The sequence below is a fragment of the Thamnophis elegans genome, chromosome 2 (genome assembly GCF_009769535.1).
Source record: "Thamnophis elegans isolate rThaEle1 chromosome 2, rThaEle1.pri, whole genome shotgun sequence".
Classification (NCBI taxonomy): domain Eukaryota; kingdom Metazoa; phylum Chordata; class Lepidosauria; order Squamata; family Colubridae; genus Thamnophis; species Thamnophis elegans.
In genome coordinates, this window is record NC_045542.1 from 144014857 (window position 1) to 144039071 (window position 24215).

The 24215-nt window shown below is 44.5% G+C and overlaps 1 protein-coding gene across 2 annotated transcripts in view; it reads left to right on the plus strand.

Moving 5' to 3' along the window:
* Positions 1-545: 545 nt before the first annotated feature.
* The window catches only part of KLHDC8B (kelch domain containing 8B), a 68622-nt gene continuing 44952 nt past the window's right edge, over positions 546-24215 (plus strand). For both annotated transcript variants that reach the window (XM_032211809.1, XM_032211808.1), the window contains exon 1: positions 546-700. The gene's annotated coding sequence lies outside the window, so the exon portion shown is untranslated. The remainder of the gene's footprint in view (positions 701-24215) is intronic.

Genomic DNA, 24215 nt, shown 5'->3' on the forward strand with positions numbered 1-24215 from the left:
AACCAGCAGTAAAGCCAGCCAGAACCCACCCCTGGATTAAACCATTCAGGGCTGGGTTGGCATCACACTAAACCATACATCATCGGTTTAGAAATCACTCCAGGTTCAGAAAACAGGCTAAAGAAAGCTAAAGCTAAAGAGAGCACCACTAATGTGGCTTAGTGTCTTGTGTGAACTGAAGTCTCCTAACCAATAACCACAGATGATCTTAACCCACCTGCATTGACTGACTCCTCTTGCATTGGGTGTAACGGTTGCTTATGGGGACTCAGTATCCCACCCCCCCAATAAAAATATAGCAACGACTTATGTTGCACCATGAATGAATGAAACCTGCAAGCCTTGAGGAAGTCCCAACTTTCCGGAGAGCGTCCGCAGTGGCTTTTCGGTTTCTTAAAAACGGGGGCAGGCAGTTCTCCGGGCTTTCTCCGGGCCCTCGGACTTTGCAAAGCAGCCGCTTGTCCCGAGCGCGCTGCGCCTGGAGGAGGAAGAGTTAAGCGCCGACTTGTGCGAGCGCGCGTGTGTGTGTTTGTGCAGTTTTTATCCCTTCCCCTGCCGCCCCGCGATTCCGAGAGCCTCGCCGGAGAAGCGGCGGAGAAACGGGATTGCAACAGCGAAGCCAGGAGCTGCCGAGCAGAGCGGGGCGCCTCCCGCCGCACCGACTTTGCCCGGGTTTGGAGGGACCGCGCCGTCCGGAGAGGTGAGTACCGCGCGTCCGCCCCGCCGTGAGGATCGGGCTGCTGGAGAACTCGGGTCCCCGGCACTCTCTTCCCGTCCCTCCAACGGGGCGGCGGAGCCCTCGGGGCTGCAGGGGCGCCGCTGCGTGGCGCCAAAGTTTCTCCCGACGGGAAAGGTGGGAGAGGCCGCGGGGAGCCGGAGGAGAGGTTGCGCCTTCCACCCGCGCTGCGTCCTGGGGCGATCCGAGCCGGGTCGGGGTGCAGCTCTCGGCGGGCGGCCAAGGGGGGCGTTGCGCAGCGCGCCTGCCTCTGCGGCCATCTGGAGCGGGGAGCTCTGGGTTGCAGCGGCTGCCAAAAAATAATAAAAATGCTCCTCCGGCCCTTGTAAGGGGATGCTTTCCAAACTCTTCCCTTTGCTTGAAATAATGGAGATCTCCGATCCATGCCAGGGGGGATCCGGGAATCGGTGCCTTCTGTTCTGGCCTTCCTGTTTTTGCTTCGATTCCTTTCTTTCGTGGGCTATTCCGTTTTTCTAAAAAGCAGGTATTTTACCTATAAGCGTTTCGGATTTGAGCGATCTGAGCCGGGACTTCATCATCCTCATAACTTGCTTTCCGTGTTTGGCAAAGAGTAACTCTTAAGCCTGTCGCCAGTGTTTTTCGACTTCCTGTCCCGTTTCCCACCGCCCGAACAGTACAAGTAGTACAATGTATTTTTTTTTAAAACAGAAAATAATTCCTAATTTTCAGAAACATAATATATAGAGAAAAAGGCTGGATGGTAAAAAAAAGATTAATAATTTTTGCAAGGCAAAGTCAGCTGCCTTTTCGGTAGAAGCCAGGAAAAACTTCGCTGGTTTTCTTCTTCCAGCCCTTATTATTCTGTTTGTTTTTTTCTCCCCCATGGTTTTCTCGCTTTCCCTAAGATGCCCTATGTTTCTTTTGTGGCACCTCAACCATCAAAAGTGGGATTCTTTTTTCCCCTCCATTGTCATCCTTATATAACTGTTGCTTCAGTACCCCCACTTCTCTCCTATTTTGGATCTGGGTCTCTGCTGTGCTCTGTTCTGCTCCGAACAGTTGTGAAAACCACACGGCTCTTCTCCCAGTGCGGTCACAACACAGAGCATTTTTTTTTGGCAGGACCACACATTGCTGCCTAAGGAAGAAAAAGAGGATCCAGTAAGAGACCCACGAAGGCGTGAGATTCCCAGACAATTTCCGGACAAATTTATCTTTGGAACTCAATGTTCGAAATTCATGAGCCATTGATGGTCCTTTTCTATTTAAAGTAATTTTTTTCTTCCTAAACATCCCGCCCTAATTTTTTTTTAAAAAAAGCTGCACCCAGAGTCTTTCATAGAAAAAAGGGAGAATAACCATTTTGCTATCCACATGTTCTGTATATCATCACTTTCCTTATCTTTTTATGCCCCTAAATTAAACCTGCCCCAAATCTCTCTGCCTTTTTTCTCACCTCTCGTTGTCTGAGCCAATGAAAGGGCTTATCTTTTTTATTTTATTTTCGAACATACAAAATACACAAAAACAAAACTTAGACATAAACTACATTTACACAGTACATTAGAACTTCATGTTCCTTCTTACAGCAGTTTCAAATCGGTACTATTCTCCTTATGTTATTTCCCCTTCTAATATATTTCATTTGAGTTTCACCATTTTCAAACCCTCTTACTTTACTTATCTATCTGATATATTGCGTGATTACCTCTAATAAGTTTAAACTCTCTTGAGTGCATATATACATGGTAATCCTCCTTAACTTCTATTTTTGGGCTTTCATTGACCCTTGTTTCTTTCCTCCAGCCACCTATACCATTTTCCCCATATCTGATAATATTCTGTCTCTTCTTTTCCCTGAATTTCTTTTGTTAATTTGTCCATTTCGGCACAGTCCATAGACCTTATTATTTAGTCTTCGCTTGGTATCAATGCATTTGGCTTATCTTCTAATAAGCCATTCAGAGGGGAAAGTAATTGCACTTTATTACATGGCTAAATCTTTCTAACCACAACCTCTCAAGGTAATATATGAAAAGCCAGATGTTTCTTAGAAGCTTAGTAAGGCCGGTAGACCAACTTATTTACCTGTGGTTTCTCATTAGCTTTATGCCTATGAAATATTCAGCCATCTAGCACTGGTTGTAAAATATTAAATCAGAGCTTTGTGACACTGAAATAGTAGGAATCTGTCCTCTGTTAGATGCCAAACTGTCAAGGCGATAGTGAGGACTTGAACATTGCAATACTGCTTCTTCAGAGAAGATGGGAGGTTGTGAGTTGATAGCATGCCTTCTCAGTAGGGTAGAAATGGATAGTTATTAGCTCTGTGGGAATCCCAGTTCTTGGTAGAAACTCTTAAGTTTTGATTCATGGATTGTTGACACTTTGGGAGGCATGGAGTGAAGATTTGGAGAAGGCTCAAGGCAGGGCTTTTTCTTTGGAAGTTTGGATTGGTTTCAGTTCTTCCAAATATTGATTTGTGTTTGTGGCAGGTATGAGTTTGAGAAAGAATCTCAAAAAAAAGCATTGTAGAAATGAGGGAACTAGGTACATCCAGCATATTGAAGAGAAGGATTGAGCAGTGGAGGGAGGGCAGCTGTCATGCCAGGGGCTGTCACAAAGAAAAGGGGATTGGTTTATTCTCTAGGGCACCAGAGGGCAGGACAAGAAGTAATAGAAGCTTATTAAAGAGCCATCCAACTGAGAAGTAAGGAGAAATTTTCTGACAGTGAGAACAATTAATCAACGGAGTAGCTTGCTTCCTGAAGTCATGGGTACTCCATTATTGAAGGTTTTCAAAAATAGACAATAACCATTTGACTGGGATGTTATGAGACTCCTGCTGTGAACTGGAGTTGGAGTAGAAGACCTCCAAGGTCCTTTTCAGTCCCTTGATTCTATGTTCTAAGACATGGTTCCTCTCCCTGGTGGATTATTTTAGAAACTGACTTAGCCCAATTTTTCCTATCTTGCTGCACTATAATTCTCATCTAGCATCAGCTAGGAGGATACCCTGACAAATCGCCCCCTAAAAACTAACAAAAGAGAGAGCGAGGAATGTCTGATTTTGGTAACCATGCACATGTAATCAAAATAAAGATTTTTAATAACTTTTTAGAGAAAATATGTAGTGTTCTTAAGTAGGAGGTAGGCCTTTAGGATTTTTGAGAATGATTAAGGGCTGTTTGATTTGATGGCTCCATACTAAAGGTCATCTCTGTTCTGGGAAGAAGAAGACTTAATTGAAGAGAGTTGGCATGGTACCAAAGGAAACAACAGGTGCTCGAAGTGAATGGCAAAGGAGGTGGGAAGGGAATGAAGCCTGAATATCCGAGTCTTCATTATTTTATTTATTAAATTTATATACCATCCATCTCAAAGTCATGCAACTAACATACAATCTGATTAAATGTTATTATAAAAAATGATTGTAAAATACAGAAAGACAATAAATATAACATGAAAAATAAACGTAACATAATAATAATAATATCTTAATATCTTCTAAAATATGCCCTGTTTCTAAGCACGTACTCTTGATGTCACCTCTAGCTATGTCTGTGTAGATATATTTCCTTGAAAACTACAGGCAGACCTCGACTTGTGACCACAATTGACCCCAAAAATTCTGTTGCTAAGCAAGACAGTTATTAAGCAAGTTTTGCTGCATTTTACAACCTTTCTTGTCACCGTTGTTAAGTGAATCGCTGAAATTATTAAATGAATCTGGCTTCCCCATTGACTTTGCTTGTCAAAAGTTTGCAAAAGCAGATCCAATGAGCCAGGACACTGCAACTGCCATAAATACATGCCAGATGTCAAGTCTCCAAATTTTCATCATGTGACTGTGGGGATGCTGCAACAGTCGTAAGTGTGAAAAATGGTCATGTCATTTTTTTCAAGCTCATTGGGACTTTGAACAATTACTAAACAAATGGTTGTAGGTTGAGGACTACCTTTATGGAACTTCAATCCAAGTAATACATTTAAGATAAGGTGCTTTTTCCAGACTGATGAACGTCCAAATTATGAACCGCCAGCAAACCAGAATTTATTGTTGTTAGTCGCGAAGTTGTGTCTGACCCATCGCGACCCCATGGACAATGTTCCTCCAGGCCTTCCTGTCCTCTACAATCCTCTGGGGTCCATTTAAGCTCATGCCTACGGCTTCAGTGACTCCATCCAGCCACCTCATTCTCTGCTGTCCCCTTCTTCTTTTGCCCACAATCTTTCCCATCATTAGGCTCTTATCCAGTGATTCCTTCCTTCTCATTAGGTGACCAAAGTTATTTGAGTTTCATTTTCAGGATCTGGCCTTCCAAAGAGCAGTCAGGTTTGATCTCCTCTAGGACTGACCGGTTTGATTGTCTTGCAGTCCAAGGCACTCGCAGGAGTCTTCTCCAGCACCATAGTTCAAAGGCCTCCATTCTTTGGCACTCAGCCTTTCTTACGGTCCAACTTTCACAGCCATACATTGCAACTGGGAAAACCAGAGTTAAAGAAGCACAATAGTATTTTGTTTTTCCCTCCTTCACCCCAGCAAAATTAGAGTCACCTTTCTCTTCCTCTTTTCTAGATCCTTTCTCAGAGATATCTACCGGTATGCTTTATCCTAAAGTAGGATGTCCTTCCTTATGTATTCTCCTATGTTTCGCCTGTCAACTCGATGTTATCTTATTTGTTTTTAAAACATTCAGCACCCAGGTGCAGAGTCATACCTACTTAGCAGGGCTTGGTTGACTTAAAACATAGCTCATCCTCAGCTTCAAGAATGGTGAGTTCAGCAAATTGGAAGAGCACTGCAGCTAAGCTTCATTTCCCAACTGCTCCCTTCCTCCTTTCCTCTTTCCTATTTAAGGAAGCTCCCAGTGGATAGATGAGAGCAAGAATAAATGAGGGAGGAGAGATTTGTTCAGAGAGGGCTGACAGGCAGGTGACAGTTGCTAAACCTCCTCTTTGTACACCGATTTTCTCCTGCACATCTGTTTTCCTGCCCCACCTTTGGGAATCCAAAGGAATATCAGGCCAGACAATGAATTTAGCTATACGAGAGAGAGAGGGGGGGGGATGGGCTAATTGACAAGGGCAGTGAAATGGATTTTTAAAAAAATGCTTTTACTTTGCATTTCATTGGAAAGGTTCCCAATGTTTGTATGAAAGGTAAGAAACAGTCCCTGGTCATGCTTTGACATTGAAAAACACCGTATAGATGTAGGAAGGTGGAAAAGAATGTGGTAATGTTGTTCGTTTAGATGGTCTCTGTTTAATGTTTAACATTTAGATAGTCTCTGTTTAATGTTATAACAATCTCAATGACTTCCTCTGCAATTGGATTGAAGGATTATGGCTGGGGAAGAAAGGAAACCTAACCGATCTGTCTTCCCAAAAGAATCACTGATGCTTTTTCTTTCTTGTTTCTGCTTTCTTGTTGAATCTAGTGCTATATGGGTCTTGAATTAGATCTTCAGATTTCTCTTCTTTTTTTAGGCTTCCACAATTCTGGGTGTTTACTATATCCACGCTTGGAATCATCTGTGCATATTCTGAATATCTTTGGGGGGGGTTCCTCCCTCTCGTGACTATGAAGAATGATGGGGAAGCTGACGTTTGGCATTGACATAAATTAATTCAGAGGTGTGAAGAATAGAGCAAAAGTTGTTGCAGGCTTCGGCATCCTTTCACGCCTGAAGGCCCGGCTGCCAAACCCATAGTATGTGTGCATAGGAAGAGTGTGTTTTTAATTGTGAAGAGCTGGGGAAATGGAAGGTTGTCTCATCCTGCATCACCTAGTAAGAATAGAAGAAGGAAGAGGAGGAAGTGACTGTCACTCTTCTCACAAAGCCTGGATATCTTTAAAGGTTAGCTATTATTTGAGATGGTTTATCTGGAAAATGTCTTTTAGAATCTTGCTGTCTTTTATTTGCCTGTTTTACCATCTGCAGGCATGAGCCCAGCATGTTAGAATAATTGGTGTATGCAGGATTCAGTTGGTTTGATTAGTTGTCTAATTCAACTAATCCAGTTATCATTATTAGTCAAAGTAATATACAGTAATTCTCAATAGAATATTTGTAGCTTGAAGTTGAACTGTGGGGTCCTTGTTGGTCTCTGAACTTGATTGTTTTCTTGCAAACATTTCATTAAGCTAACAGTAAACAACAAAGGAATCATCAACAACACTCCCACCAACACTGACAGAACAAACCACTAATATATAAACAAAGGGAAAATCCCACTCCCTTCTAGCACTGATGATGTTACCTAGTTGGGTAGTGAAATTTCTGCAAGAAAACAGCCAAGCTGAAAGAGCACCAAGGACCCCCAGTTATACGTTCGGCTGATGGTCACTCACTCACACACTCACAGGCCTAGAAAATAGCCACACTCAAATCACTTTCAACTGAACACTGAGACTCAAACACAACCTGTTATTTGGAATACATGGGGACCAAGTGAATTTAGAATAACAGCAAAACTTTACTGGTTACAATATGTTGTATGTGCGCTCTCTCTCTCTCTCTCTCTCTCTCTCTCTCCCTCCCTCCCTCCCTCCCTCCCTCCCCTCTCTGTCTCTTACATAACACACACACAAACCAGTGCTGAAATGCAAACAATTTTACTACTGGTTCTGTGGGCGTGGCTTGGTGGGCATGGCAGGGGAAGGATACTGCAAAATCCCCATTCCCTCCCCATTCTGGGGTTAGCCAAAGCTGGCATTTGCTGGTTCTCCGAACTACTCAAAATTTTCGCGACTGGTTCTCCAGAACCTGTCAGAACCCGCTGAATTTCACCCCTGACACAAACCCACATAAGAGATACTCATCCACGCTTACCCAATTCTCAACTAGGCTTGGAGGCACTAGCCGGAGGGAAGGAAGCCCACCCCTTCTACTCCCCAAATTACTTGCTTTGTTTATTCCCACGTCTGGTAGCTGCTGATGGGATTTGGGGAGGAGTTTTCTATGGGCTCAGCGCCAATTTCTTTTGTCTGGTTCATGTGACATTTTTTTCCCTTGGTTTTCTTAGCCACGTGGTTTGTTCTTAACTATTTTTTTTACAGAAGATTCAATGCTTTTGTCCACATCTGCTTATGTGCCTGCTTCGTCTTTAGTTATGGCAGCTTCAGCCTAGACTCACATCCCATACAATCTTATTGTTGTTTGCCCTGCCCTTTGCGGGAGGAAAGGTAGTCTGTGACAGGTATGGACTAGGGAATCAAATGTAGGACCCAAAACAAATCCTGATTACTGCAGTGCTTATTAGACAGCATGTACTGGTGAGACTCTTTCCAAGGGAATATTCCCTTGAGAGATCCCACCCAACAAAGGGATGCACTCATATTTATACATCTCTGTTGGAAGAAATGTCCCTCTGGGTTCAATCCCAAGTGGGGGAAAAGACACTAGAAACATGGTGGCTGCTTGGAAAGATGGTTTAAAGGTGGACAGGATCGCACGGCTTGAGGTCCTGAACAGAAAAGGAGGGATCACATGCTTCAAGATGTTGGGTGAAGAAGAAAAAAGGGGCAGAGATGCTGAAAGTTCCTGGTTTTATGCCCTCTGTGCCCATTGATCTTGAGCTTGTAATTATGATTGGTTGTCAGGCTCCCATGGGGCCATGCAGGGGCAACTCTGTAGGCTGTGAATCCACAGTTGGTTGAGCATTGCTTCTTCCCTGGTGTCTTATAATGGGATGGGTAAAAGGCTAATACTATCGTGTCTTAATCCCATTACCCTGGACCTGAAGGGGGAAGATCTTTGTTATGTAGAATAGACTGACTCAGGCATTTTAATGACCCATTGACAAAGGTGGGGGCTATTAAGAGTGAGTCTGCTTCCTGCCTAAAAACATGTTTCTCCATTTCTGATCCAGGGAAATATAATATTCTGCTTTTTCAACATTTCACAGTATATTTCATTCTTCTAGGAGGGGGGTGGGTTTTAACTTCCTACGTCCCAGAAGAGCAGGAGGGACTAATGCATAAGCAACACATGATATAAACATACTTATTCATAGGTAAAGGATCTCAAATTACTATAGTTAATGGAGCTCAGGAATAAGGCAATAAATGAATAAAACAGGGAAGGGAACATTTCCTATCAATTAAGGGGAGGAGGCAATTTGGGAATGCCAGATTCCCCCCCTCCCCCAAAGTTTCCTATTGCAAACCTATAGGATTTTTTCTAATAAGATGACTAACTTTGGCCTTGTACCTCTATGGATCCGTGACCCGTCAAAACCGCGGAGGACAAAATTGCGCTCGACGAAAGCGCGCATTTGACGCCATCACAGCGCGACGAAAAAAATTAAAAATTGAAATAAAATTAGCAATAGCAATAGCAGTAGACTTATATACCGCTTCATAGGCCTTTCAGGCCTCTCTAAGCGGTTTACAGAGAGTCAGCATATTGCCCCCAACAATCTGGGTCCTCATTTTACCCACCTCGGAAGGATGGAAGGCTGAGTCAACCCTGAGCCGGTGAGATTTGAACCGCTGAACTGCTGATCTAGCAGTAGCCTGCAGTGCTGCATTTAACCACTGCGCCACCTAAAATTAAAGCAAGCCGATTCACATAAAGGTAAGGGTTAGGTTTAGGGTTAGGGTTAGGTTTAGAGCGTTAGGGTTACGTTTAGCGTTAGGTTAAGGGTTAGCGTTAGGTTTAGCGTTAAGTTAAGGGTTACGTTTAGGGTTAGATTTAGGGTTAGGTTAAGGGTTAGGTTTAGGGTTAGGTTTAGGGTTAGGTTTGGGGGGGTTAGGGTAAGGTTTTCACTTTATTTTTACATTTTTCGATCACAGCGCGATGTTTTCGTCGCGCTGTGATGACGTCAAATGCGCGTTTTCGTCGAGCGTGATTTTGTCCTCCGCGGTTTTGTGGTAGAACCCTATGGATCAACTTGATTTAATTGATTCCACTCATCTAAGAACTATTTTTCCCCACAGTCCAAACAAAGGTCCATACATGTCCATACATGTATGCATACACATATGCCAGTATGTCACATGCACACATACTTATTGGTCAAGGTAGGAAAACTCAGATTGAACTTGACAAAGTGGGGCACTTGGGCGTTGTACAGAATCTTTCTTTTTTTTTTCTGTCTAATTTTCCTTTCTTGGAAGATCTTCAATTTAGGCCTTTGCTTCTTCTTACCCTGTTTTCTCTTTGCCTTTTGTTTTGGTTATGTTAATTTGCAGAATTTCAGCTTATGACAGCAAAACAGGCACATTCCATTCGGAATATAGAGCACAAGCAACTTCTCTAACTTCCTTTTACCTGCCATAAGCATGATCCTTCAAATGAATTCAGGCTTATTAGACTCAAGTTAATAAAAAGGAATTTTCTGAGGCTTTAAAGCTGAACTCTGAAGCCTTTCTTACAGGTATAAGATGGTAAAAAGTGGCAGTGAAATAATTAAAGCTGGCTGTCCTATAAGTCTTGCTTTGTGAAAGCATCACATTTTTAAAAAAAACCACACATTTAATTGCTTCACAGAACTGCATGGGCGTGACCCGTCAAAAGCGCGGAGGACAAAATCGCGCTCGGCGAAAGCGCGCATGTGACGTCATCACAGTGCGACGCAAAAAATTAAAAATGGAAATAAAATAAAATTAAAGCAAGCCGATTCACATAAAGGTAAGGGTTAGGGTTAGGGTTAGGTTAAGGGTTAGGGTTAGGTTTAGAGTGTTAAGGTTATGTTTAGCGTTAGGTTAAGGGTTAGCGTTAGGTTTAGCGTTACGTTAACGGTTAGGTTTAGAGTTAGATTTAGGGTTAGGTTTAGGGTTAGGTTTGGGGGGGTTAGGGTAAGGTTTTCGCTTTTTTTTACATTTTTCGATCACAGCGCAATGTTTTTGTCGTGCTGTGATGACGTCAAATGCGCGCTTTTGTCGAGCGCGATTTTGTCCTCCACGGTTTTGTGGTGGAACCCTGCATGGGTAGCCAAAGCTATCAGGCAGTTGATTTTGGTTCATTTCCATAGCTTTCATACAGATAGTTTTTGTTCAACAATCACAATTAGGACTGGCGACTCCATTGCTTAGGCCCGCAATTGCTCAATGCCATGTGACTGTGATGGAGTTACAGCCTCACTTCTGCTGCCGTCGTTAGTTGAATCACCATGGTTGTTAAACGGAACATCACATGACCATGACTTCCAAGTCTACTACTGCCTTCTCCATTGGCTTCCGCTAGTTGCAAGCCAGTTGCAAAGCACACAGTGATGATTGTCTGAGATGCTGCACGGGTTGTAAATGCGAGGACCAATCATAAAGTCACCTTTTCAGTGCCACTGAGGCCCAAAAACCAGGAACCAGGGTGGTTCAAAGGAGTCCAGGTTTATCCTGTGCTATCTCTCAACAAGAATCTGAAATCCCAAAGGTGCTTTTTCAAAAGGCTTTTTGTTTTGGCTTGAAGACGTTTCGCTTCTTATCCAAGAGGCTTCTTTAGTTCTTCTTTAGCCAAGAAACTCCAGTTGCCTGTTGAAAAAGCAGCTTTGGGACAACCATGACCTGGTTGATTGAGAATCTCCACCGAGAAGAATCTGAACTATTAATGTTCAAGGCAAATTAGCGGCAGATAAAAGTCAACAGAATTCAACGGGGGGGGGGGGCTGGACTTAGATCTCTTGTGGGCGCGAAAGGACTCCAAACTAATGACGCTCTTGACTCCCCCCTCGAGCTCAGCCTGCTCATTTCATACAGTAACTTAGAACAACGGCTAAACAAGGCAACAGGTAAGTGAAGAATACCTGTCCTGAACTCCTTGGATAAAGGTGCATCATAGAAAGCATTATCTCGGTTTCAAGGTAGAAGCAGAGGTTGGCTGCTCCGGGTTCGGCCAGGTTCGGGAGAACCCGTAGCTAACGTTATGGCTGGTTTGGAGAACCTCCAAATCCCACCCCTGGCTGTCCCTGCCCCTCCCCTCCCACCCCTCCCGTCCCAGGAGTCTCCATGCGGCCTGTTTTGGATGTGAGGTAAGTGCAGGGCCCGTGCGGAGGCTCAGGGAGGGGGAAAACAGGCCTCCGGAGCCCGAGGAAGGTGAAAACGCCCAATTCCCCCACCATGGTGCAGGAGGCCTAGGCCACACCTACCATGGCCATACCCACCCATCAACCAGGCAGAGAACCTGTTGCTGAAAGCTTTGAAGCTCACCCCTGGGTAGAAGGCGAAAGATCACCACTGAAGGTACAGGCAATAGGGTATAAATGTTTGCAAATTCCTCAAAGACACTGCTTTATTTTGGGCAAGAGTGACAGTGATGAGAAATGATGGGGAGTATTTGTGAATATCATCATCCTGTTCTGAAATCCTTTCTCTAGCTCGGTTGTTTCAGCAGGGATGTTGCATATCCAGGGGATTCATTTAAAAATACCTGACCTATCTTTCAACCAGACAGCAAAATATGACTCAGAACTGGCCTTTCAGGCATCCATTACTCAATGGTACTTTAAAAAAATACTACGGCTGCTAGGATCACATCATTTCACTCTATAGTAGTCTTACTCAGGGGAATCTGAAAATCACATTATTTCCATCCAGGTATCCAGGTGAGTTTCTCTAGTTTAAGAGCTTCCTATTTTTAGGTCTGGATAAAAACTTACATTTCATAATTATTTATCAATATGCTGGCTTGAGCAATTATGTTATAAAGAAAATAATTTCAGCAGTTTGGATCTTATTCCTTGGAAGTTTTCCTTGCCCTTCTATTAAAAAAATAAACTAATTGAAATCTTGACAAGTACAGGTCATCCTCACTTAACGACCATAATTGGAACTGGCAACCAGCACTAAGCAATGCAGTCATTAAACAAGACATCACCTGACCATGACAGACACGGTCATCACTTCTGCCATAGTCATTAAACAAATTACCCATGGTTGTTAAGTGAGACATTATATGACCACAACTTGTGATTTTACTGCCAATTTCTCCATTGATTCTGCTTGTCAGAAGATGGAAGGGCCTGACTATCGATCATGTGACCATGGGAACGTTATGACGGTCTTAAGCAGGGGTGGGCTTCGAAAAATTTCACAATGGGTTCTCTGCCTGGTTACTGGATGGGCGTGCCCATGGTGGGTGTGGCCTAGTTGGCCTCCTGCACTTTTACGTTCTCAGCTGAAGGAGATTCACTGAGGCGATTTGTGCAGGAACACAACACGTTTATTGTTAACAGCAACTACTGACAGAACAGAACAAGCAACACCAGTTTGGCAGCTATTTATAGTGCAGCTGTCAAACCGGCAACCAATTAGAATGACGCTAGGTCTTGCTGGCAACGCCTTAGCCAATCCTGGCAACCATTGGTGTTGATTGACACCCCGCGGTTGCCATGGTCTGGACACAACATGCACCGTAGCGGGAGGGATGTTTTTGCCTTCCCCAGGCTCCAGAGGCTTTCCTCGAGCCTCTGGGAGGGTGAAAACTGCCTCCCCTGAGCTCTGGAGGCTTTCTGGGATGCCCGTTTTCCCCCACCTCGAGTCTCCGCACGGGCCCTGCACTTACCTCACATCCAAAACAGGCCGCGTGGAGAGTCCGGGAAGGGGATGGGCGGGGTGGGCAGAGCCAGATGGGTGAGATTTGGAGGTTCTCTGAACTGGCCATAACGTTAGCTAAGGGTTCTCCCAAACCTGGCCAAACCCGTAGCAGCCTACCCCTGGTCTTAAGCATGTGGACTGGCCTTACAGTTATTTTTTCCACCAGCATCATAAGTTCAGGCAGACCTGAAGCAAGCATTACTTTTAGTCTATACTAGTAATCCTTTGCTACAAATCAAGCGTATATATTTCTTTTCAGTAGTGTATATATAACATCTCTTATGCCTGAAAAATTCCACAGTTCCTGATGTGTTGATCATTCTAAGTAGAATATAGTCAATATGCAATCAAGAACAACAAAGGTGCTTTCAGCATTTGGCCACAGTGGAGCCATATTAACAGCCCTGTTGATATTGGCACCTAGTGGGACAATAATAGGATGAGATTGAAACATGTCAGTTCCTGTTTCAGCTCCAAGATTGCATCTCCAATCTCAAGACAATTGAAACCAGCTCTTATTAAATGTTCTCTGAGGGCTCCTGAAGCGATTTTTTTATTATTCTGTTAAGCTCATTTCTAGGAAAACACTGCCATGTTTTAAAAGCAAATCTGTATTCGTTTATTCAACGTGCAACATTCGGTTTGTTATTTCAAAGGACGTGCGAATAACACAATTTTCACCAATCATCTTTTTTCCTAAAATGGCTAGCTTCTTCTTATATCTCTAGAAACCAGACAAAATGGCAATAGTATAACTTTCTCCTTTTGTTGTTTCTTAGACATTACCATTTAGAGGCAAGATACATCTACTCGTAATTATTTTTTTACAGCTGTCAGGAACCTATAATCTCTTTCCTATGGAATGCATTTATAAAGGAGGAAGAAAGAGCTAGAAACAGAAGTGGGTTGCTCCCAGTTTGGCCCGGATTGGGTGAACCGGTAGTAGCGGCAGCGGGAGGCTCCTCCCACCTGCCCGGACGCTTCTGCGTGTGCGCAGAATTATCGCACATGAGCTCATGCGCGAAGGAACCGGTAGTAAAAAAAATGGAAACCCACCATTTGCTAGAAAGTTATGTTCAGGCTTATAGAAATTCATCTTCCTCTCATAAAAATCTTGAAATCTGCCAACTGAAGCCAGATGTGCAAGCTTATCATTAAAGAACTGCGTGCAAAAATTCATTTTGAATATTAAAATGTGTGAAAGAATACAGTAATCTGTTTCCAACTCCGTCAAGTTTTCCTTATTTAGCTGCTGCTGAATAATTGGAAGTCAGGAATCTCTCTGCTGATTTATGCACTGTGGTCCTTTTAAACTGCAGTCTGCATCTTCTGTTAATATGTACTTAAAATGAAATAGTTCTGCAAAAAGTGTATGGGGAAAAATTATTTGGGGACATGAGTGGATTCCTGATAAATATTATTGAATCGTAGAATCAGAAGGTGTCATTTAGGTCACAGTGGGGCCAAATGTCTTGTGTAGCTCAAAAATACAAATTGAAGAATTTCAGGGTGTCTAGCTTCTGCTTAGATGCAGCAAAGGAAGAAGAGCTGAGCTCATCCTCACTTCAGGAAATTGATTGCACTGTCAAAATTATCTTTCTGTTAGACATTTCAAATGTTCAATCTGAATCTGCATGACTGTATTATTCCATTATTTTATGTCCTATTCCCTGGAAAAATAGGGAACACGTTTTAATTTTATATATAGTGGCCTTGTGGTGTGATGGACAGCTAACACATTTTAAAAATAAAACAAAAATAAATGTAAATGTTTTATGCGTCATTCTTTTTGGTACTTCATATCTCACCTAAGTCATCTTGGTGCTAAACACTGTCAGTTCCTTTTGCTTCTCTTCATAAAAATCTAGTTTCTACAAAAGTTTTTTTTTTTTCCAAGTGGCAACTGGACTTCTTGTTTTTCTTTGAAGATGTTTTGCTTCTCTTTTGACATCTAGTTTCTACACTTTTCTCACTAAGGAACTCTTTCCAGTTTTTTAAACTAAGGTGCCCAGAACTAGATCCAGTGCTTGTAGGGCCTGACCAAAGAACTATAGAGAATAAAGTGGAATTATTAGTGCTCATTATTTGAATATTAACACTAACCTAAATGTTACATTTGCCTTCTTACTGACACTTTAAATTGATAGCATACGCCAGAGGTGGGTTCCTACCAGTTCGCACCTATTCGGTAGAACCGGTTCGTCAAATCTACTGAACCGGTTAAAAGAGATTCTACTGGTGGACCCGGAAAACAGGCCACACCTACAGAAGAGGTTCCAAAATTTTTTGAAACCCACCACTGGCATACGCAATGTGTACTCAACAATCATTTTCATTTGTACCATTATCAATGGAGGCAAGGGACTCCTGCCTTGGGGAGGAAGTTGGATTAAAAGACCTCTAAGGTCCCTTCCGGCCCCATGATTCTATGACAGGGGTCTCCAACCATGGCAACTTTAAGCCTGGCAGACATCAGCTCCCAGCTGGCTGGCTGGCTGGGGAATTCTGGGAATTGAAGTCCACCAATGTTTAAAGTTGCCAAGGTTGGAGATACCTGTGATGTCAAAAAAAATCAAGATGATGTGATTTAATAGGCATTCCTCCCACCTGCCCTTCTAAGTTATTAATAAAAATAACAATGAATTAGGGGCCCAGGATTACTACCGGTTCTGTGGGCGTGGCATCGCTAGGTGTGGCTTGGTCGGCATGGCAGGGAAAGCATACCGCAAAATCCTCATTCCCTCCCCACTACAGGGCAAGGATACTGTAAAATCCCTATTCCCTCCCCACCCCACTAACCTGTGTTCTCCTGTGCAGGGCAACAGAAGAAGACCCAGCCAATCACCTGGGACTTGGGAGGCAGTGATGGGGGCTGAGCCAGCCAGAGGTAGTATTTGCTGTTTCTCCAAACTACTCAAAATTTCTGCTACTGGTTCACCAGAACCGGTCAGAACTGGCTGAATACCACCTCTGCAGCTGATCCCTCGTAGTATTATTTTTAGTTCTCGTACTTATTTTTATCTGGATGCTTTTGACACCATTGCCGGTAGTAGAGCTGAAATGAACATTTTTAACATACAAGTGCACCTGTCAGGCCTGCAGCCATCTTTTCTTTTGGATCTTTGGCCTGCCACACTTTCTATTAATCTACTATGCGTTTTCTATTGTGGGAGAATGGGGGGGGGGATTGTACGGAGTTAGATGCTATGTAGCCAAAACAAAATTCTTTCTAGAAAGCCAAGGGCATCCTTTGTCTTTGCACCTCTGCACCTGACAGGAACTAGATGGGTAGAACTGCCAGCATGGCAATGGAAGATTGAACCATGTGATGGACTTGTGGGTGTGGGGGGCAAGATCTTGAACTTTCAACCAGGTGGGGAAAACCAGGAAGCTTTCAGATTCAGGTTTTCCCAGATGTGCCAACATGGCTCTCTGAATAAATTGGAACTTTGAGCAATACTTTGCCTCGGACTCTGATTTACTTTTAGATGCTATTTAGAACCCTGACAGCACCTTCTCTTTTTCTGACACTTCTGTTAATTTTGAAAATACGGTATCCTTCAACTTCCATCAGCGGGTCCTCCTTCCATCTGTTAAACAGTATTTACTTTCCTAATGAGGCTCATCTAACATTTTTCCAGTACTCTGAGCATTAGCCTATGGACAATGAACATCATTAATTTTATGAGGCTTTTCTCCCTAAATTTTCATTGACTGTTTTAATAGATCCACTGGGGCAGCACTTCGGCTTCTTTCCACAGTGTTTGGTTTCCTTTTTAGAGTTCTTCAGAGTTTTCCAATTCTACATTCTTCAAAGAAAGGTTTGTCCTTGGGAGGTGCAACTAACTTATCTCAGAGGCCAATTATCAGATAATTGCCAATGGTCTTGATCAGTCTTGAAAATGTAATTCTGTTACATCTCTAGGACTTGCTCCAAGTAGAGAAATCTATGTCATAAGGCTGTGGTGGTGAACCTATGGTATGCGTGCCATAGGTGGCACACGGAGCCCTCTGTGTGCGGGGAGCAGGGAGGTCATGCATGCATGTGCGGGGAGTGGGGGGAGCGTGGGGGTGGCGACGCACCCCCTGCACCCCATTTTTGGTTTCAGAAGGCTTCAGGGAGGCCTGCTAGGCCCAAAATGGGCCACCGGGGTGATGCGGTGCACCCCCTGCCCTGATTTTGGTCCCAGGAGGATCCAGGAAGGCCTGCTAGGCCCAAAATGGAGTGCAGGGGGGTGCGCGCATGCACGGTGGGCAAGGGTAGTGTGGGGGAGTTGTGCTCACATGCGCGGGGGCAGGGCACATTGCATTATGGGTGTGGGCATGCGCACACACGATTTCAGCACACGAGGAGAAAAAGGTTAGCCATCACTGTCATAAGCTATTGGGGCTACAGGACACATCTTGCTTCAATAGTGAATCACCAACTACCACAAATATTCTCTTAATTTTCTTGTAGTCTTCATCTCTACTATTTCCCTGTACTCTACCATAGTGTCTTTCTCTCTTTCCCTGGAGGCCTGAGAATTCAGAGTTCTTGATCCTGAAATCTTCTATATCACTTTCTTTTGATTGTCACACTTGTCCACCTAGTTTCTTCTTCTATTTAGTTTCTTCTTTATGAAGAGTAGCCTCCAGTATAACTTTTTGTGGTAGCTCCTTTCTTGGACTTGATCTGTCTTCATCTTTCATCAGCTGAGATGTAGCTCCTTGCTGTTCCAATTCTTATATATTTTTTCTTCTTTAAAGCTTGTCATAAATCTGTGTCTGAAAATTCTTAGACAGTCACTAATGCTATTAGGAACCGATTATACATAATCCTCAACTTACAACAGCAATTCAAAGTTCTAACAGCCTCAGAAAAAGTGACGGTTGGATTTTTAGGACCGCCACACCACCCCTGAAGTCATGTGATTGCATTCAGGTGCTTGTCAACAACCTCTTCTGTAGGTGTGGCCTGCTTTGTGGGAGTGGTTTGCCGGCCATGTGACTGGGTGGGAGTGGTTCGCCAACCATGTGACCGAATGGGAGCAGCTTGGCAGTCATGTGACTGGGTGGGCGTGGCCAACTTGTAAAATGTGGTGAAACTCACTTAACAACGCTTTTGCTTAGCAACCAAAATGTTGGCTCAGAAACTCTGGCATTTGAAGCCCGTAAGTCTTAAAGCTGTCAAGTTACAAGACCCTTGCATCCCTAACCCTTTAGAAAAAAAACTCCAGGGATTTTCAAACTTGACAGCTTTAAGATTTTAAGGTTTAGATAGGACTCTTAGAGCTGGGCGGGGCAATTGGTGAGCCAGCCAATCAACTCCTAGAATTCTCCTCCAGTCATGTTGGCTCAGGAACCCTTGCATTAAAGTGTGCAAGTCTTAAAGCTGTCAACTCCCAGAATTCCTCCTCTCACTCTTCATCTTGATGATGTGCGGACGGGCGGGGAGAGGGAGCTGGAACCGGTTCTAAATGGCACGGTAGATTTGTGGAACCTCTTATATAGAAGAGGTTAGAACTGGCAGGAACACACCCATGATATATGAGTGTGTGTGTGTGTGTGTGTGTGTGTGTGTGTGTGCGTGTGCGTGTGTGTGTCTGTGTGTTGCTTTTGTGCTGATAAATAAATAAAGGGAGACTAGTATAGATCTATTTCAAGTTATTTATCTCTCATCAGCTAGCCATACCCTTACTGGGATTTGAACATGTGCTGTATTACATTTGGGCAGTTCTATTAGCCACTAGACCACAGGCTCTCCTCCTTTATCAGCTAAGCCAGGGAAATAGGTATATATTATGTCACAACCCCTGGTATGCCCAAATATGGGAGGAAGCATACTGCTTCCTTTCTCTGTCTATCGGCTCATCTCAGGAGACCATCCAGACAGAAAGCCATTATTTTTACTGTTGCCTTTGTTACATTTGTGTTGCATTTGTGCTGATAAATAAATAAAGGGAGACTAGTATAGATCTATTTCAAGCTATTTAGCTCTCATCAGCTAGCCATACCCTTACTGGGATTTGAACCTGTGCTGTATTACATACCCTAAATAGCTTGAAATAGATCTATACTAGTCCCCCTTTATTTATTTATCAGCACAAATGCGACACAAATGTAACAAAGGCAATAGTAAAAATAATGGCTTTCTGTCTGGATGGTCTCTTGAGATGAGCCGATAGACAGAGAAAGGAATCAGTATGCTTCCTCCCATATTTGGGCATACCAGGGGTTGTGACATCGTGTGTATGTGTGTGTGTGTTTGTGTGTGTGTGTTTGTGTGTGTGTGTATGTATGTCTGGAAACAAATACCGTGGGGGTAAGACATCCCTAACACCCCCACGGTGTGTTCTGTTAAGATACAGCCTGTTGTGCCTTAAAATGGCTTCTACTGTACTGCCATAAAATGGGTTCTACTGTACTGCCATAAAATGGCTTCTACTGCACAGTGCAGTGGAGTTGCAATGGTAACTGCTTCACAGTACTCCACAAGGGGGCTCCCTTTGGTAAGGGAGAAAATCCAACATTAGAAATTATGTTTGGCCCAGACATTTTCCTTCTTTAAATAAATACCCAGGCAATGCCAGGTTATCAGCTAGTTTCCAATAAAAAAACACGTTGGGGAAGCTGAATTGGCTTAACAACAGCTGGAGAAATGGTTGTAAAATTGGATTCATTTTATGACTGTGCTGACTTTCAATGGAAATTCTGATCCCAATTGAGATCATAACTCCAAGGATTACATATAATCTTGCATATAGGTTCAACTGTTACTTCTTTATTTTTGAGTTGTTTTGTAAGCCTAATGTCAGGGTTCCAAATAGCATCCAAAAGTAAATAAGAGTTCGAGGCAAAGTAAATAAGAGTTCGAGGCAAAGTATTGCTCAAAGTTCCAATTTATTCAGAGAGTTATGTTGGCACATCTGGGAAAACCCGAATCCGAAAACTTCCCGGTTTTTCCCACCCAGTTGAAAATTCAAGATCTTGCCACCACCCCCACAAGTCCATCACATGGTCCAATCTTCCACTGCCATGCTGGCAAGTCCACCCATCCAGTTCCGGTCAGGTGCAGAGGTGCGAAGGCAAAGGATGACCTTGGCTTTCTAGAAAGAATTTTGTTATGACTAAATAGCATCTAACTCCTACAATCCCCCCTCCCATTTTCCCACAATAGAAAATCCATAGTAGAATAATGGAAAGTGTAGCAAGTCAAAGATCCAAAAGAAAAGATGGCTGAAGGCCTGACCTCTTCATATTCAGTATTTCCAGGTTCCCATAGGTGCAGAAGATAAGAAATGCAAAATACCCTTTTCTTCTCCTGCTTGTTGAACACAGTGGCAGTCCCCATAGGCAACAACTGTTTCTGATTGGGAGAGACACATAATCAGTATTTGTGTCGGTGTTACTAAATTCTGCAGCCGTCTGTTCTTAAGCTACCAAAGTGCCTAATTTGATAAGTTGAAAATAAATGAGTCATGGAGTCCTCCCAGACCACTAGATTTAAAATGAAGGAATTTATCACACTTAGGGACCAGCTAAAAATTAAAAGCCTCAGGTGGAGTTTAGAGCGAACAGTTAAGGATCGGGGATCCATTGCAGAGATCATGGAGTTACGTGGGGAATAATGTAGCAAGTTGGCTGAACATCCAGACTCCTAAAAATTGTTGATGTGTCTTTGTTCTCTTTCATGATTTCATAGTATTCTGACATCAAGGAGTTAAGTTCATTAATGATTGCACCAAATGTTTTTGCCCCTTCGACAGATAAACTTGCCAAATGACCTTGTTTATGTGTTTTCTGAACTTGGTTGTTTTCTTGTAGATGTTTCATTACCAAACTAGGTAACATCATCAGTGCTAGTGATATTACCTAGTTTGGTAATGAAATATCTGCAAGAAAACTTTCAAGCTCAGAGAACACCAAGGACTCCACAGTTCAACCTGAGCTACAAATATTCTCTTCTATCTGGATTTTGCTTTTCCTGTGCATTAGAAGCCCTTTGATTTCTTGAAATGAAGGAAATTTATTTTTTTCAGCAAGGAAAAACTTTTAGATAATATAATCACATCAGGGGTGGGCTGCTGGGAATTTACAGGGGTTCGGGAGAACCTCTAGCTAAGGTTCTGTGCAGTTTGGAGAACCCCCAAATCCCACTCCTGGCTGGCCCCGCCCGCCCCTCCCCTCCTAGGAGTCCCACGCAGCCTATTTTGGATGCAGGTAAGTGTAGGCCACACGCAGAGGCTCAGGGAGGGCAAAAAACGGCCCTACCTCCAGAACCTGGAGGAGGCTGTTTTCGCCCTCCCGGAGGCTTAAGGAAAGCCTCTGGAGCCCGGAGTGGGCAAAAAAGCTCCTCCCCTCCGCCGTGGTGCAGGAGGCCGACATGGCCACGCCCACCTAGCAACCAGGCAGACAACCCCTTACTAAAATTTTTGAATCCCACCCCTGATCACAATCACTGGCTAACGTCTGCAGATCAAAAGATTACTAATAGTCCAGGATCAGTGGTGAGGTGAAAGATAGCAATAGCAATAGCAGTTAGACTTATATACCGCTTCATAGGGCTTTCAGCCCTCTTTAATTGATTGATTGATTGATTTTATTATATTTGTATGCTGCCCTTTTCCCCCGAAGGGGACTCAGGGCGGCTCACAATTCAAATCAGGGAAGAGGGGTACAGACAAAAAATAAAACAAAACATAACAATGCATAATTTAAAAACACACAACAGTCATACCATTCGAGACAGGGGCAACAGCTCTTTAGCCCCAGGCCTGTCGGAACAGCCAGGTTTTAAGGGCTTTGCGGAAGGCCTGGAGGGTGGTGAGGGTTCGAATCTCCACGGGGAGTTCGTTCCAGAGGGTCGGAGCAGCCACAGAGAAGGCTCTCCTCCGGGTAGTCGCCAGTCGACACTGGCCGGCGGATGGAATTCGGAGGAGGCCTAATCTGTGGGATCTAATCGGTCTAGTGGAGGTGATTGGCAGCAGGCGGTCTCTCAAGTACCCAGGTCCAATACCATGAAGGGCTTTATAAGTGACGACTAGCGCCTTGAAGCGTATCCGGAGACCAATAGGCAGCCAGTGCAGCTCGCGGAGGATAGGTGTTACGTGGGTGAACCGAGGTGCACCCACGATCGCTCGCGCGGCTGCATTCTGGACAAGCTGAAGTCTCCGAATGCTCTTCAAGGGCTGCCCCATGTAGAGCACGTTGCAGTAGTCCAGTCTAGAGGTCACAAGGGCGCGAGTGACTGTTGTGAGGGCCTCCCGGTTCAGGTAGGGATGCAACTGGTGCACCAGGCGAACCTGGGCAAATGCCCCCCTGGTCACAGCTGACAAGTGGTGTTCAAAAGTCAGCTGTGAGTCCAGGAGGACTACCAAATTGCGAACCCTGTCTGAGGGGCATAATGTTTGACCCCCCAGCCTGAGAGATGGAACACTTGGCCAATTAGTAGGAGGGAAACACACCAGCCACTTGGTCTTATCCGGATTGAGTACAAGCTTGTTAACCCCCATCCAGTCCCTAACAGCCTCGAGGCACTGGCACATCACGTCAACCGCTTCACTGAGTTGGCACGGGGTGGACAGATACAGCTGCGTATCGTCCGCCTACTGATGGTATTTTATCCCGTGCCGTTGAATGATCTCACCCAGCGGCTTCATGTAGATATTAAACAGGAGGGGGGACAGGACTGAACCCTGTGGCACCCCATAATTCAGGGGCCTAGGGGTCGATCTCTTCCCTCCGACCAACACCGACTGCGACCTGTCCGAGAGGTAAGAGGAGAACCACCGTAAGTCAGTGCTTCCCACCCCCACCTCCCGCAGTCGTCGCAGAAGGATACCATGGTCGATGGTATCGAAGGCCACTGAGAGGTCAAGGAGCACTAGGACGGAGGCATAACCTCCATCCCTGGCTCTCCAAAGATCATCAATCAATGCGACCAAAGCGTTTTCCGTGCTGTAGCCAGGCCTAAATCCCGACTGGAAGGGATCTAGATAATCGGTTTCCTCCAAGGACCGCCGGAGCTGAAAGGCCACCACTTTCTCAACAACCTTCCCCACAAAGGGGAGGTTGGAGACTGGACGATAGTTGTTTAAAACGGCTGGATCCAAAGATGGCTTCTTCAGAAGGGGTCTCACCACCGCCGCTTTTAGAGCGGGGGGAAAGAACCCCTCCCGAAGGGAGGCGGTAACAACCGCCTGGATCCAGCCCCGTGTCACCTCCCTGCTGTTAGCGACCAGCCAGGAGGGGCACGGGTCCAGTACACATGTGGAGGCACTTACAGCTCCCATGGCCTTGTCCACGTCCTCAGGGGTAACAGCTTGAAAATCAATCCAGTGATGTCCTTCCAGATTCTTCCCTGGTGCCTCGGCTGGCTCTGCGCAATTGGAGTCCAGGTCCGTCTGAAGCCGAGCAACTTTATCCGCGAGGAATTGGACGTAATCCTCAGCTCTGCCTTGCAAAGGATCGCTCGTATCCCTCCTATTTAGGAGGCAATGGGTTATCCTGAACAAGGCGGCTGGACGCGACTCAGCGGAAGCAATCAGAGAGGCAATGTGTGTTCTTTTTGTCATCCTAATTGCCCAGAGGTAGGCTCTGATGCTGGATGTTAAAAGCGCTCGGTCTGACTCAGACTTACTGGATCTCCATCGTTGCTCTAGGCATCTCTTTCGGCGCTTCATCTCCCGGAGTTCCTCAGTAAACCAAGGAGCCCTCCTGGATCCACTGCCTCGGATCAGCCGTAAAGGCGCAATCTGGTTAAGAGCCCCTGCCGCTGCTGAATTCCAAGCAGCAACCAGAGTCTCCGCCGGACTGCGGGCGAGGGTATCAGGAACAACGCCAAGCTGCGTCTGAAAGCCCAAAGCGTCCATAAGGCGCCTGGGGTGGAACCACCTAATCAGTTCCTCCTCCCTACAGTGGGGGTTTGGTCTCCGAAAGTCAAGCCTCAGTAGGTAGTGGTCCGACCATGACAGGGGTAAGATCTCGCTACCCCTCAAG